This window comes from Leopardus geoffroyi, chromosome C2 (genome assembly GCF_018350155.1).
Source record: "Leopardus geoffroyi isolate Oge1 chromosome C2, O.geoffroyi_Oge1_pat1.0, whole genome shotgun sequence".
Taxonomy (NCBI): domain Eukaryota; kingdom Metazoa; phylum Chordata; class Mammalia; order Carnivora; family Felidae; genus Leopardus; species Leopardus geoffroyi.
In genome coordinates, this window is record NC_059333.1 from 39807593 (window position 1) to 39819446 (window position 11854).

The following is an 11854-nucleotide window of genomic DNA, read 5'->3' on the forward strand; positions in this document are numbered from 1 at the left end:
TTGTTTTAAAATATTTAGTTAAAAATTAATCTGGATATTTCTCTTAATTCACCAGTTCTTCAGCTAAATTATTTAATCACGCAAGACTATTTTAGACAGAGACAATTTACATTATTTTCCCCCATACTATTTTAGCTTATTTTTTTTTACTATTTACTGGATCATTAGTGGAAATAATGAAATAATCCCTTCCTTCTTTTTCTGTACTTACTATGCTATCTTGGAGAAAAAGAGAGAAACAGAGAGAAACAGAGAGAGACAGAGAGGTTGTATTTCATTCTTTTTTCTATACTCATCTTTCTGGATAATTATTCATTCTTGAATAATGCATGTCAGTTGAATTTGCACATGTTTACATAATTTATAACTGCCAATACACAGTTTTGTGCAACTAACAAATTAAAATATTATGCCCATTAAAATGTACATTCCTTATTTAGATTATGCAGTATTTCTTAGGGAATGGGAATGACTTAAAAACATTTTATAGTTATTTACTGAGGCCTACTTCTCTTGTAAAACATGCAAGTCATAAACTCCAAGATAGGCATTATATTCTGAGGGTCATTTCCTTAAAATAAAAATAAAATTTGTTATTTGTAAAATTTAATAAATAGTTGTAATTATCAGAAGTTGTATCTACATTTATGAATTACTGTCCCCCCAAAGACTATATATAAATGAATACTTAATATGCCTAGTCTATTAATTTGGTTACATATTTTTATGTATCAATTAGTTTTTTAAGTGTGTGTATTAAGTAAGTATGAGGTTATAATTTATTAAGGCATGATTTATGTACATACCCTTTTTTTTTTTTTAGGGATACGTTTGAGAAACATATACAGCTATGTAACCACCATCACACTTAATATAGAGAATGTTCCTGTCATCCTTCCGAAATTCCCTGATTTGCATTTGTGGTCAGTGCCCCCTCCCACCACCAGTCTCTACCAACCACCACTTTGTTTTCTAAGTTTTGTCCTTTGCAGAATGTCTTATAAATGAAATAATATGGTATGTAACCATTCAAATCTGGCTTCTTAGCATAATGCCTTTGATATTCATCCATGTTGTTGCATGTAACATTAGTAGTTCGCTGATTTTTTTATTCCTATTATTTTATTGTATGGATGTACCACAATATGTTTTTCCATTCACCAGTTGATACACATTTGGATTGTTTCCATTCTTGAGGATCGTTGTCAATAGATATTTATTTACTGCCTCTCCCTATAAGAAGATTATATTTTTCTCCCTTTGATATCAGGATTCTTCAATAAAATGTGAGCAGAAGTACTTGTACAGCTTCTGAATAAAAGCTTTAAGGAACAATTCATGATTCTTCTTCATGTTTTTCCCTCCACCATGAAAAATGCATGTCCCCAATAGGGCTGCCCCTTCAGCCGAGATCTAGAAAGAAGACACATGAAGCAGATTCACAGTCAACCTGCAGTCTACCTGAGTGAGAAATGAACATTTGCTGTTGTATGAAATGGAAGTTTTGAGTTTGTTACCTCAGCATAAGCTAGGACAAACTGCTAAACCTCAGAAACTGCTTCTTTCTACCTTGCTTAACTTCATCTAACATTTGAAATCTAGTTCCTTGAACTTCTGTCTTCACTCCCTTGAGCCTGATACAGGACTGCCTTTCGTTTCCAACTTCTTTACTTCGTCATTATTATTTTGATTGGGTTGTCTTCCTGCTGCCATTCCCTCCAAAACCGAGTCTTTAAATTGCAAATCTACATCTTCATACTAATGTGCTATAGCAGATGTTCAACTAGTCTCACAGTTTTGAATTTATAATCTCCTAACCTAGATGATGTATTCATGATAACTATATGAACCTTAAAACAAAAAAACAATAAAACTCTCCTAATATTATGTTTTGTCTAAAAACCTCCAGTGACTACTCACTAATTGTAGGGTTAATCTGACCATCTTACCTTTGCTTACGAGGTACTTTTTGTTGGCTCTTGAACTCCCTCCTCCGTCACTTTTACCATTACAAACATCTTCTGATACTCTACTGAATGAATCTCTCTTCCAATCATATAGGTATACCCCTTGCTCCAGGATTTACAGCAGATTATTTCTATCTACTTTGTGCCCTATTTTTTCCCCATCATTCAAAATTCTCCAGGACATCTTAAATTCCATTATTGTAGAAAAACTTTCTACTAACTCCACTCAGTTACCATCAGGTCCTCTAAGCCATGCTCCACAAAACAGCCAAAAGGAACTTTAAAAGCACATATTTATCTTCCCTTCTCTCTACCCTACTTAAAATTATTTCACTGGCAGTTAGGATAAATACTGAAATCTTTAGAACTAAAGGGATTGTCCCTCCCTACCTTTCAGCCTCTGCCCTTCCCTCTCTAGCATTCTGGCTGTTCAGGTTCTCTTTTTAGTTCCACTGAACATGGTGCTCCCTCCCGCTGTGGGATCTTTGGGCTTGCTATTCTCTCTGCCTAGAATGTTATTCTTTCATCTCCCTTCTAGTTAACTCCTTCCTATCCTTCATATCTCAGCCCTGTTATTACTTTTTCAGAGAAGCCTTCCCTGACTTCTCCAAGGAGGTCCAAACTTCTTAATATATGCTTTTATAGTACCATTTACCTACCTTGCCTCAACCTACTTACCACACTTAAAATTTTACATTTATTTGTGTGATTATTACATCATCTACCTGTTTGGGCTTCAGCATTATAGACTCATATCACCCATGGAACAAAATTTGTGTATTTTTTGCTGGATGTTCCTCAAAGTCCAGCAGCCCATGGTATGTGGAGTCTTCACTTGGTATCTCTACTATACTGATTTGTAGTCTTGCATTAATTTGTAATTTAGATCTGTATCACTCTGTATTGGCATTTCTTCTTGTTTGCATGTCTCATCACTGTACCAACAGACACAGACACTTAGTGAGTTCTATGCTGTTAGTTGAATAAATGAATAATCTCTGGTTACTCTCAAATATGAATACTATTAGATTGAAGGTCAGTCGATGTAGCAAAATTACTATCAAGATGCAGCCACTTCCAAAAATTTTAGTCCAGTTCATTTACATATTCAAACAAAACTGTTTAAATAAAACCACTGAACGCCTACTATCATCAGCACCATGATTAAGGTTGCCAGATAAAATTTCAATCATGAATAATTTTTTTATTGTATGTCCCCAATATTGTAGAGGGCAGAATTATACTAAAAGTAATCTGTGGTTTATCTAAAGCTCAGGATTTTTATTTGCTTAGTCTGGCAACCCTAACAATGATACTCCTTGAAATGATAATTGTTGTTTTCCATTGAGTGCTGATTGTTAATCACACAGAGCATCAAGTGCTGTCTATTGATGATTTTATTTCATCTTTACAACCAAATGAGTAGGTCCTATGAACATTCATTTTGAACACATGGAGAAGCTAAGGCACAGAATAAAGACCTTGCTCAGAGTTACACAACTATTAAATGGCAAGTCTTATAGATATATCTCTCAAGGTATTTAAGAACTCGAAGTCTACACTCATAGTCACTGTAATACGCCACATCATCTTACATTATCTAAGCTATTGAACATATGCCAGGCAACTTCAGAGACAACAAAGTTTTGTCATTGAGTACTCTGAGTATTTTATAACTATGGTAATCCAAAGATCCCAACATAAGACCCAGAATTAGATTTGTGAAACAGCAAATGAATTTCTGACATCGTCTAAGAAATTTCAGCCACTATATGGATTCTGAATTTACATGAATGTGCTACATATCACTGTCTCTGTAACCTATTACATTGGGTCTATTATTGCCCATGAGTTAACTTTTAAAGAGTTTTCTATGACATAGAAAAAAATCTAGATATAATGTTATGTCCTAAGGTCAATGTAATGGATATCTCTCCTGGTGACAAAACATCTCCAAAATCAAGTTTTCTTTGAAGATTTATAAAGATTTACACTATAGTCACTGTTTTTTTTTAGTGGTAACTTTCAATATTAATGGACCACCCAGTGCTTCCTAGTGTAATCATGTAAATACTATGTAAATGGGTCCAGTCTTTTTTTTATGTTTCTACTTTTGTATCTCTTTTGTAAGTATTAATTCCAATTTGCCTCTCTTTAAATTGAACTGTGAGGTAACTTAAAATAGTTCCTGAGTTCTATCCAAAAGGCAACTTGAGCAAATTGATGGATTAAGTGATTCTTGTGCAGAGTTTAAATATTAGCTTCAAAGATGGTAAGGAAGAAATTTCAAAGAATATCATATATCAAGAATGTTGATCCTTAAAGGTGTTGTGCATTCAATCATCCTTTTTTACCATATTCTTTCAAGAAAATGAGACTCCTCAGGTTTCATACAAAGTAAATCTCTGTTCCTTCATCACTGGATAACTTTCGCCAAGCTGTGGGTCTTAGACACAGATTTAAAATGGCTATGTCCCACACCGAGCCTATACATGTTCTCTCCCTGGTTTATTTAACTTAGCTCCCTCATTCTTTCTGACCCTCTTCACACCACTCCCATGAGATCTTGTCACTCAGTACACCCAGGGATAAGCTGCCTCTTTCTCTGATGTGGTGACAATAATATAAAGACAGTATACAGGCTCTTGAGTCAGACAGACTTGAGTTTAAATCCCAGATCCATTTATTAGCTGTGTGACTAGAGCTAAGTATTTAATCATTCTCTCTTTCAATGTATTCACTTGAAAAACCACAATAATAGTAGCACCAACCTCTTAGGGTTGTTGCAAATATTAAGTGGATAATGCATGAAGATCATAGGTAAAGAGTAAGGAGTCAAAATGTTAACCGATCATTGTTATTATCATTTCATGGCAGCAAAATGTGAATAACATACTTCGTAAACAAAAGTCCCAGTTTGTGTCTATTAGACTACACTCAAATCTCTCCTCTCAATTTTCCTACCAATAAACTGGTATTCTTTTTAGATTTCAAAATGCACCAAAGGAAAGCTATTAAATTTGGCAATATCAGTGAAAAACACAGAGCAGCACATATTGCCAACTTTGCTCACTTCTACCCATCCCCCACATGCCAGTACTCTAACTGGACTGGACTTGTCCTTGAGTACAGCCTCCAAAAAGTAAAATAAATGTATTAATTTGCTTAAATTATCAAAAGTATACTCTCCTAGTATAAAATTCTCTCCTGATTTAGAATAGAAAATTGGAGCAAATAGTTTTCATTTTGTTCATACCATTATCATTGGGTTCTGCAAAGTATGGTAGAACTTCAGTGCTCCCCAGTGAGAAATATATTAATTCTCTTTCTTCCTGGTTGAATGCCACACCACCAGCCTGCCTGCCATTTTTTTTTCAACCTGACAGGAATATTGTTTATTCATTCATATCTCAATAGAAATTGCATCAGACCTGGGATAAATTACTCAGATCAACAGTATCTCTCTCTCTCTCTCTCTCTCTCTATCTCTCTGTCTTTCTCACTTTCTCTGTCCTCAGACCTCATTGTGCATAATGCATCATTTTCTTAGGACACAAAAACTAATTTTCCCTTCCTAGTAGTAGTAGTAATAGTAGTAGTAGTAGTAGTGTGTAGACATGGGAGACATCCATGTATCTCCACACCAGGGAGACTTGTAAAAGCCCATATTTGCATTCTCATTAGGTAGAGTTTCCTATGTCTGCATCTTTAAAATTGTGTCAGTACTTGAAGCAGCAGATATTTTGCCACAAAATAAACTTTGGAAGTCTTCATGATCTGCAAAACTGATTATGGATCCACAAGTAGCTGCTTATGGTAATTGCAACAATATCTCCTTGTTGGTATATTCTCTACTATAAATGTTGTTAACAAATAATTAGTGCTTGAAACTCTCTTTTGTAGGAAAACAGTGTTTGAGAGGGTGGCACTGGTCATTGTTAAGTTATATCTTTTTTTAATTAAAATAAATACCCATAGGACCCCTTATATAAAAACTCTGTGCTGAATACTTGGAAAAATGGAAAACACTAATATGTGTATGAAGCATTCAATTCTTAAATTCATTCCTTTGATAAATATTTGTTAAAAAACTACTACAGTTCAAACTTTGGGCAAACCCTAAGGATCCAAGTTCCTATTTTCATGCATTTTGCATTCTAAAGAAGATACATATTAACTAAGTAACCATTATTTTCATTTATACAATTCTTTAAAGAAGGTTTAGTTGGTCCTATCAATGTGCATTAGACTGAATGGGGAATGAGGATGAATCAAAAAAAAAAAAATCTAAAAACCTAGCACTGCTACTTCAAATAAAATAAAAATTACTCGATAATCATTTGGTCTGTTATATTTTTAACTAAAAATGAATTTCCCATGTGTGTTTATTTGATTAGCCTCTCATATAAAATTGTGGAAAATTGTAGTTATCTATATTATGCCTGGATTAAAACAGAATTCTCCTTGAAGGAAAAATGTATATTCTGAAATCTACTGTTTTCACCAATTGGTGGGGGGGGGGGGGAGTATTATGTAACTTCTTTAGGAAGATCAGAGCTCCAAAACTTAAACGCGAGTTAATGAACAGATATGATTTTATATAGTGCTATCACGTTAAGTTTCTTTGAATACTACTGCTTTAGGACTGTAACTCAGATGTAATGAAGTTGAAGTTATGAGCAGAAGATTACTTATATAGGAAAGCCAAATGTGTAATGGAAAAGAACTCTGATTCATAACTCAACAAAATGTTACTAAATTCTTCATTTGGGCTAGATCCAGGGCTTTGAGTTTATCATAATAGTGACTTCTCTGGGGGAAATCAGGAAGGTTTCCCCAAAGAATGTTTTTGCCAGGTTTTCAAGTGTGAATAGATGCTCATCAGATTGAGAGGAGGCAAATGAACATTCCAGGGCTATAGAACAACTGGAATAAACCCACGAAGGTATTAAAGAGCACTGCATGTTCAGAGGACAGAAAAAGAAAATAGAATGGATTATTAGGAAACAGTAGTGGCATTGTTGTATATCATACTAAAGAGTTTAGATTCCATTGTTTTTAGTGGTGAACCAGCAGTGGTTTTCATGTAGCACTGTGACAAGATCAGATTTACTTTTTAGAAATTCTTCTCTGCGGGGCACCTGGGTGGTTCAGTAGGCTGAGCATCCGACTTCGGCTCAGGTCATGATCTCGCAGTTGGTGAGTTCAAGCCCCACGTCAGGCTCTGTGCTGACAGCTTGGAGCCTGAAGCCTGCTTCAGATTCTGTGTCTCCCTCTCTCTCTCTGCCCCTCCTTGTTCTCTCTCTCTCTCTGTCTCTCTCTCAAAAATAAACATTAAAAATTTTTTAAAAAATTCTTCTCTGATGTTAGTGTGAACTATATGAGGATTGAGCAGAATAAAAACAGGAAGACAACTAGAGCAATAATCTAGTTAAGAGATTATTAGCTACATAATCCATAATCTGGAATTATTACATCTATGGTAGTTATTCCTAATGGGAAAGAACAGGGAAATTTAATACATATAGGATTGTCAGATTGTTTTAAACCGAAAATATTTAAGCATAGCAACAACTTGACTATAAATTAACATCATGGGTGAACAGTTTTTGACCAGAGAAGCAGGAAGCCATAGCTCATGGGATATCACCCTCATAACCAGCATGGATTTTGATCTGAAACCCAAACAATAAAAATCGGGTTTCAGGTTTTATATTTCTTAAACATCACAAGAAAGCTAAAATGTTTAGGCCTATTTATGTTCCTGTTTTTATCTTTTACAGATGACTTATATTTCCATACTTCTTTAAGCTATAGTCACCAATGTCAGTTTGTAGACAGGGGCAGTTTGTAGAATCTACAGTTGCTGGGCGAACTCTCTGCTTTGGGTTTCTAAGCAACATACTCCGCATGTGGTCAGAGCTAAAGTTTGTTTTAGTCTGGGGTGTTTTGGCTTCTGCAGAAAGTTTTCTTTTTTTTTTTTTAAGTTTTCAACCATGCTTATTAGTAGTTTATCATCAAATGCATAAAACTGCCTACTATAAGGAAAGTTGCAGGTATGAAAGAAAACAAAGACATGGGCAATACTTCTCTAAATATTGATTTGTACAGAGTTAGATTCACTCATGCTATCCTTTAAACCAATTTTCCTGCTTCTCTGACTTAATATTTTTCTGTGTACTTACTTCCCTTGTTGGTCAAGAAAATCAATAACATCTCTCCAGGCATACAAGGTAAAATGGAGAGGGTTTCCTTTCAGTGTGCTACTACATTCTCTAATCCAACTGGGGTCAGTCGCTGCTGAGGAAAATCAAACCCAACTCCCCACTTGTCATCAAGCACTGGCCACCCTGTTGGGAGAGAGAAGCCTCCTAAGCACACATTAAGTGCATGTATGCATTTCCTCTGGCTCTGGAATGCAGTAGAGCCTGCAAAGCCTGTAGCGTAATCTCAAGGATGTCCATTCCTGTGCTGCTGAATCCTACTTGGGGACTGGGAATTTGGATTGATCTTTGTTGACCTGAAGCATTTATTAATTCTTCTAGGCTATGAAACACCGGAAAATCTAATTGTGGAAGATGGTAATTTAACCCCACCTCTCTCATCTCAAACACAGGCAGATGACCCCAAAACACAGCCCTTGAAAGAGACTTCTCCCTTGGGAAGAATGGGGTCATTAACTTATACGCTGTACCAGTAGCAAAATGAAGTTTGGAAATAATGTTCAGAAGTCAGAAGTCAGAAGACCCTCCTCCCTCCTAGTAGATCACTGCATACATTCCAGCTCCTTCATATTTCTCTCACATCAGGTTCCTTCTTATTTTCTGGTTGATCAAATCTTCATTTGTACCTTATGATCCATCCATACTAACCTATCTGTAGCTCAATGAAAACACAATGCTCTTTCATGCTTCTCTTCTAATTCTCTAAGCCCATGTAAAGGGTCTTTTTCTCTCCTGTTTACCTTCTGAAACCACTTTTTCTCCAAGATGTGATTCTGAAGTTACGTCTTCTGTAAAAATGGTTTCAATAACACATCCTTACTTTCCTTTAATTCCAAAATCCTTGCTCAAAGCTGCACATAGAAGCTATTTGATACATACGTTTTTTAGAATGGAATACAAGAAATTTGTCTATAACCAGTTTTTAATTAATTAGGTTATGATTTTGAGCAGATTTCTTCATTTTGCTAGGAATAAGTTTCTACATCTGTAAAATGGGTATAAACTAGATGATCTCAAAGATTCTTTCTATGGTAGCTCCTAGAGTCATTAGGGCTGTTCCTATTCAGTGAATATTCTCATCCTTCACCTATCAGACCTATGTTGGGCTAAAGTATGACATGGTCAAGTGACTTTAGTGGAAATGACACATGCTCCTTACCAAAGTGAGACCCTGCACTGCCTGCTTCTTTCTTCTCCATCCCTTCCTTGTAATGACTAAAAGCAGGGGTTGAAAGAAAACTGTGCACTATGATGGCCTATACTGGATAAGTAACAGGAGTGAAAAACTTTTTTCTCAGACTTTGGAGTTGTACCACAGTATAACATAGTCTTTCTGAAGTTCAACCTTCACATTTCATGATTCTATTTTATTTAATAGAAGATACACACTTGAATACAAGTCTAAAGTCTGGTCATAAAAGTTATGGTTTCCAAAAATCTATTACATTAATATGTACTATATAAGAGTTATTTTAAAACTATCAACAACATTTGAAGCATTAAAATGTGCTTCTATTTAATGTCAGTAAGCAATTACAATAAAATAAAAAGACTTCAAAATTAGTTTTATGTAAACCATAAAGAGAATGGGGTAGAATGGGAACTATTTTCCTCTTCTGCATTTAATTTATAGTCAGAAAAGATGGTTTAGTTTCTATATTTTGGAAAACAGTGTTGCACATGGACTTAATTTTACTAAAAATGCAGTGTTTGTATATATTATTTTCCAAGTCATTCCTCTTTCCATGAAATGTGGCTAATTTTTCCCTTCTCTGCTGTAATACATCTTCACGATTTCATGAGTTATATGGTAATGCTTTTTAATATTAGAGAAATTTTTAAAATATATTTTCCAACTTTAAAGCTATCATCAGAAAGTTAGACAAATGTCAAAACAATCCAAATAAATATTTTAAAAATTCAGGCATCCATATGTTTCTAATTTGAGAGACCAGTCATTTGAATAGATTGAAAAATCAAAAGATGGCTGATGTTTTTTAATTTTATTCAGAAAGTTTTATAATGTCAAATTTGAAAAATACATTTTCTATGGGAAAATCCTTTAGTTGCTTATCAATAAATCACATCCTCTCTTGCCATTAGTTATAAAACTTTTGCTTTTTCTAACTAGACTCTGTGTTGGCAGAGAATGAAGATGTTATTAGTTTTTGATTTATAATACTTATCCAAAACACTTCGGATCTCCACTTTTATTCATGCTAACTAATAATAAAGCAGTCCTATTTTCATACTGAAATCTGAATCATGCTCCTTAATCATATACCAAGGTTTAAAAAGCCCTGAGACCATTAAGAACAGATTTGTGATTTGACAAATTGAGTTCAAACTCCTAGTAGTCAGCCAACCAGCTGGTATCCTTGGAGAATTACCTCCCTTCTAGAAGCCTCTGATTCCATGTTTACAAATGTAGGTATTGATAATTATCTGCTTCATAGATTTGTATGAGAGATAAATGGAATATGACATTTAGTTCCAGAACTATGGGTTCCAGAAAGCCATTTTGTTTTGTTTATTCTATAGTTCCAGTGCCCACCGTGCCTTAAACAGAGGAGGTTTGTATAATGTTTGTTGAGTCAATGACTGAAGATGAATACAATGGATCAATGACTGAATAAAGAACTTTACATAATATACAATATATTGAATAAGTTTTATAAATCATTGTAATCATTATTACTATTCCAAGATACACTCTCTACTTTTACCCTTACACCTACCCAAGATTTTGTGGTTTGGCTCTTTTAAGAAAATGTTTTGATTGATTTTTTATAATGTTAATAAATCAAATGCTATGGCCTAAGATCCTAGACTACTACAAAGAAAAATCCTTACATAGCTCTGATGAAAAGTCATTCATTCTTTTCAGTATTCTTTACTTTCAGCATCTTTCAGGATTCGATTCACTTAAGATATGTTCATTCTACTGACGGTAATGAAAATCTAAAGTCTGATAATCAGAGTTTATTTTGTGTAAGATGTTGTAAGACCCATATTGTCCAGATTTCTTTTCCTTTCTTCACTTTCCTACCACTTTAATAAATGCTCCTCAACTACATCTCCAAACACTCAGCACATGAACACAAACACAGTCTCTTCCTCCTCTTAAAACCACCTTTCTAGAGGCTGGGGATGAGTTTGACAAGATCACGCCATGGAAAAGGCATCAGCATATAACCACACTTGGTTTTTGCCTCACAGTGTTGACCATTTCACTTGTGGACTATAAAGACTTAAAACACGGAATACCACACCCCTCCTGGAGTTGAGCTCTTCAGTAGATTGGGATTCCTGGCTCAGGAGTTTTGCTATCCCTATGAAATTCTGTGATGAGCCAAAAAAGTAATGAGCAGAACTTTGAATTCCCTCCTGGGTCACGCTAAATGAGGATAGCAGAGCAAAGGCAATTTTGGGGATGCAAGACAAACCCAGAAACCTGTGGCTGTGGTAAAATCCCTCCTAAACCCAAATGATTACTAAAATTATGTCCGCTAATCTTGAAGGAAAGAGTAAAGGAATAAAACAACATATATATTTGTTGTCACCATACATATCTCCTCGAATATTCTACATCTTTGCACTAATATGTTATCATTTTATGCTCTTCTAGAAGTATTTGCCAGTGTGGCAGTACCTGGATATCTA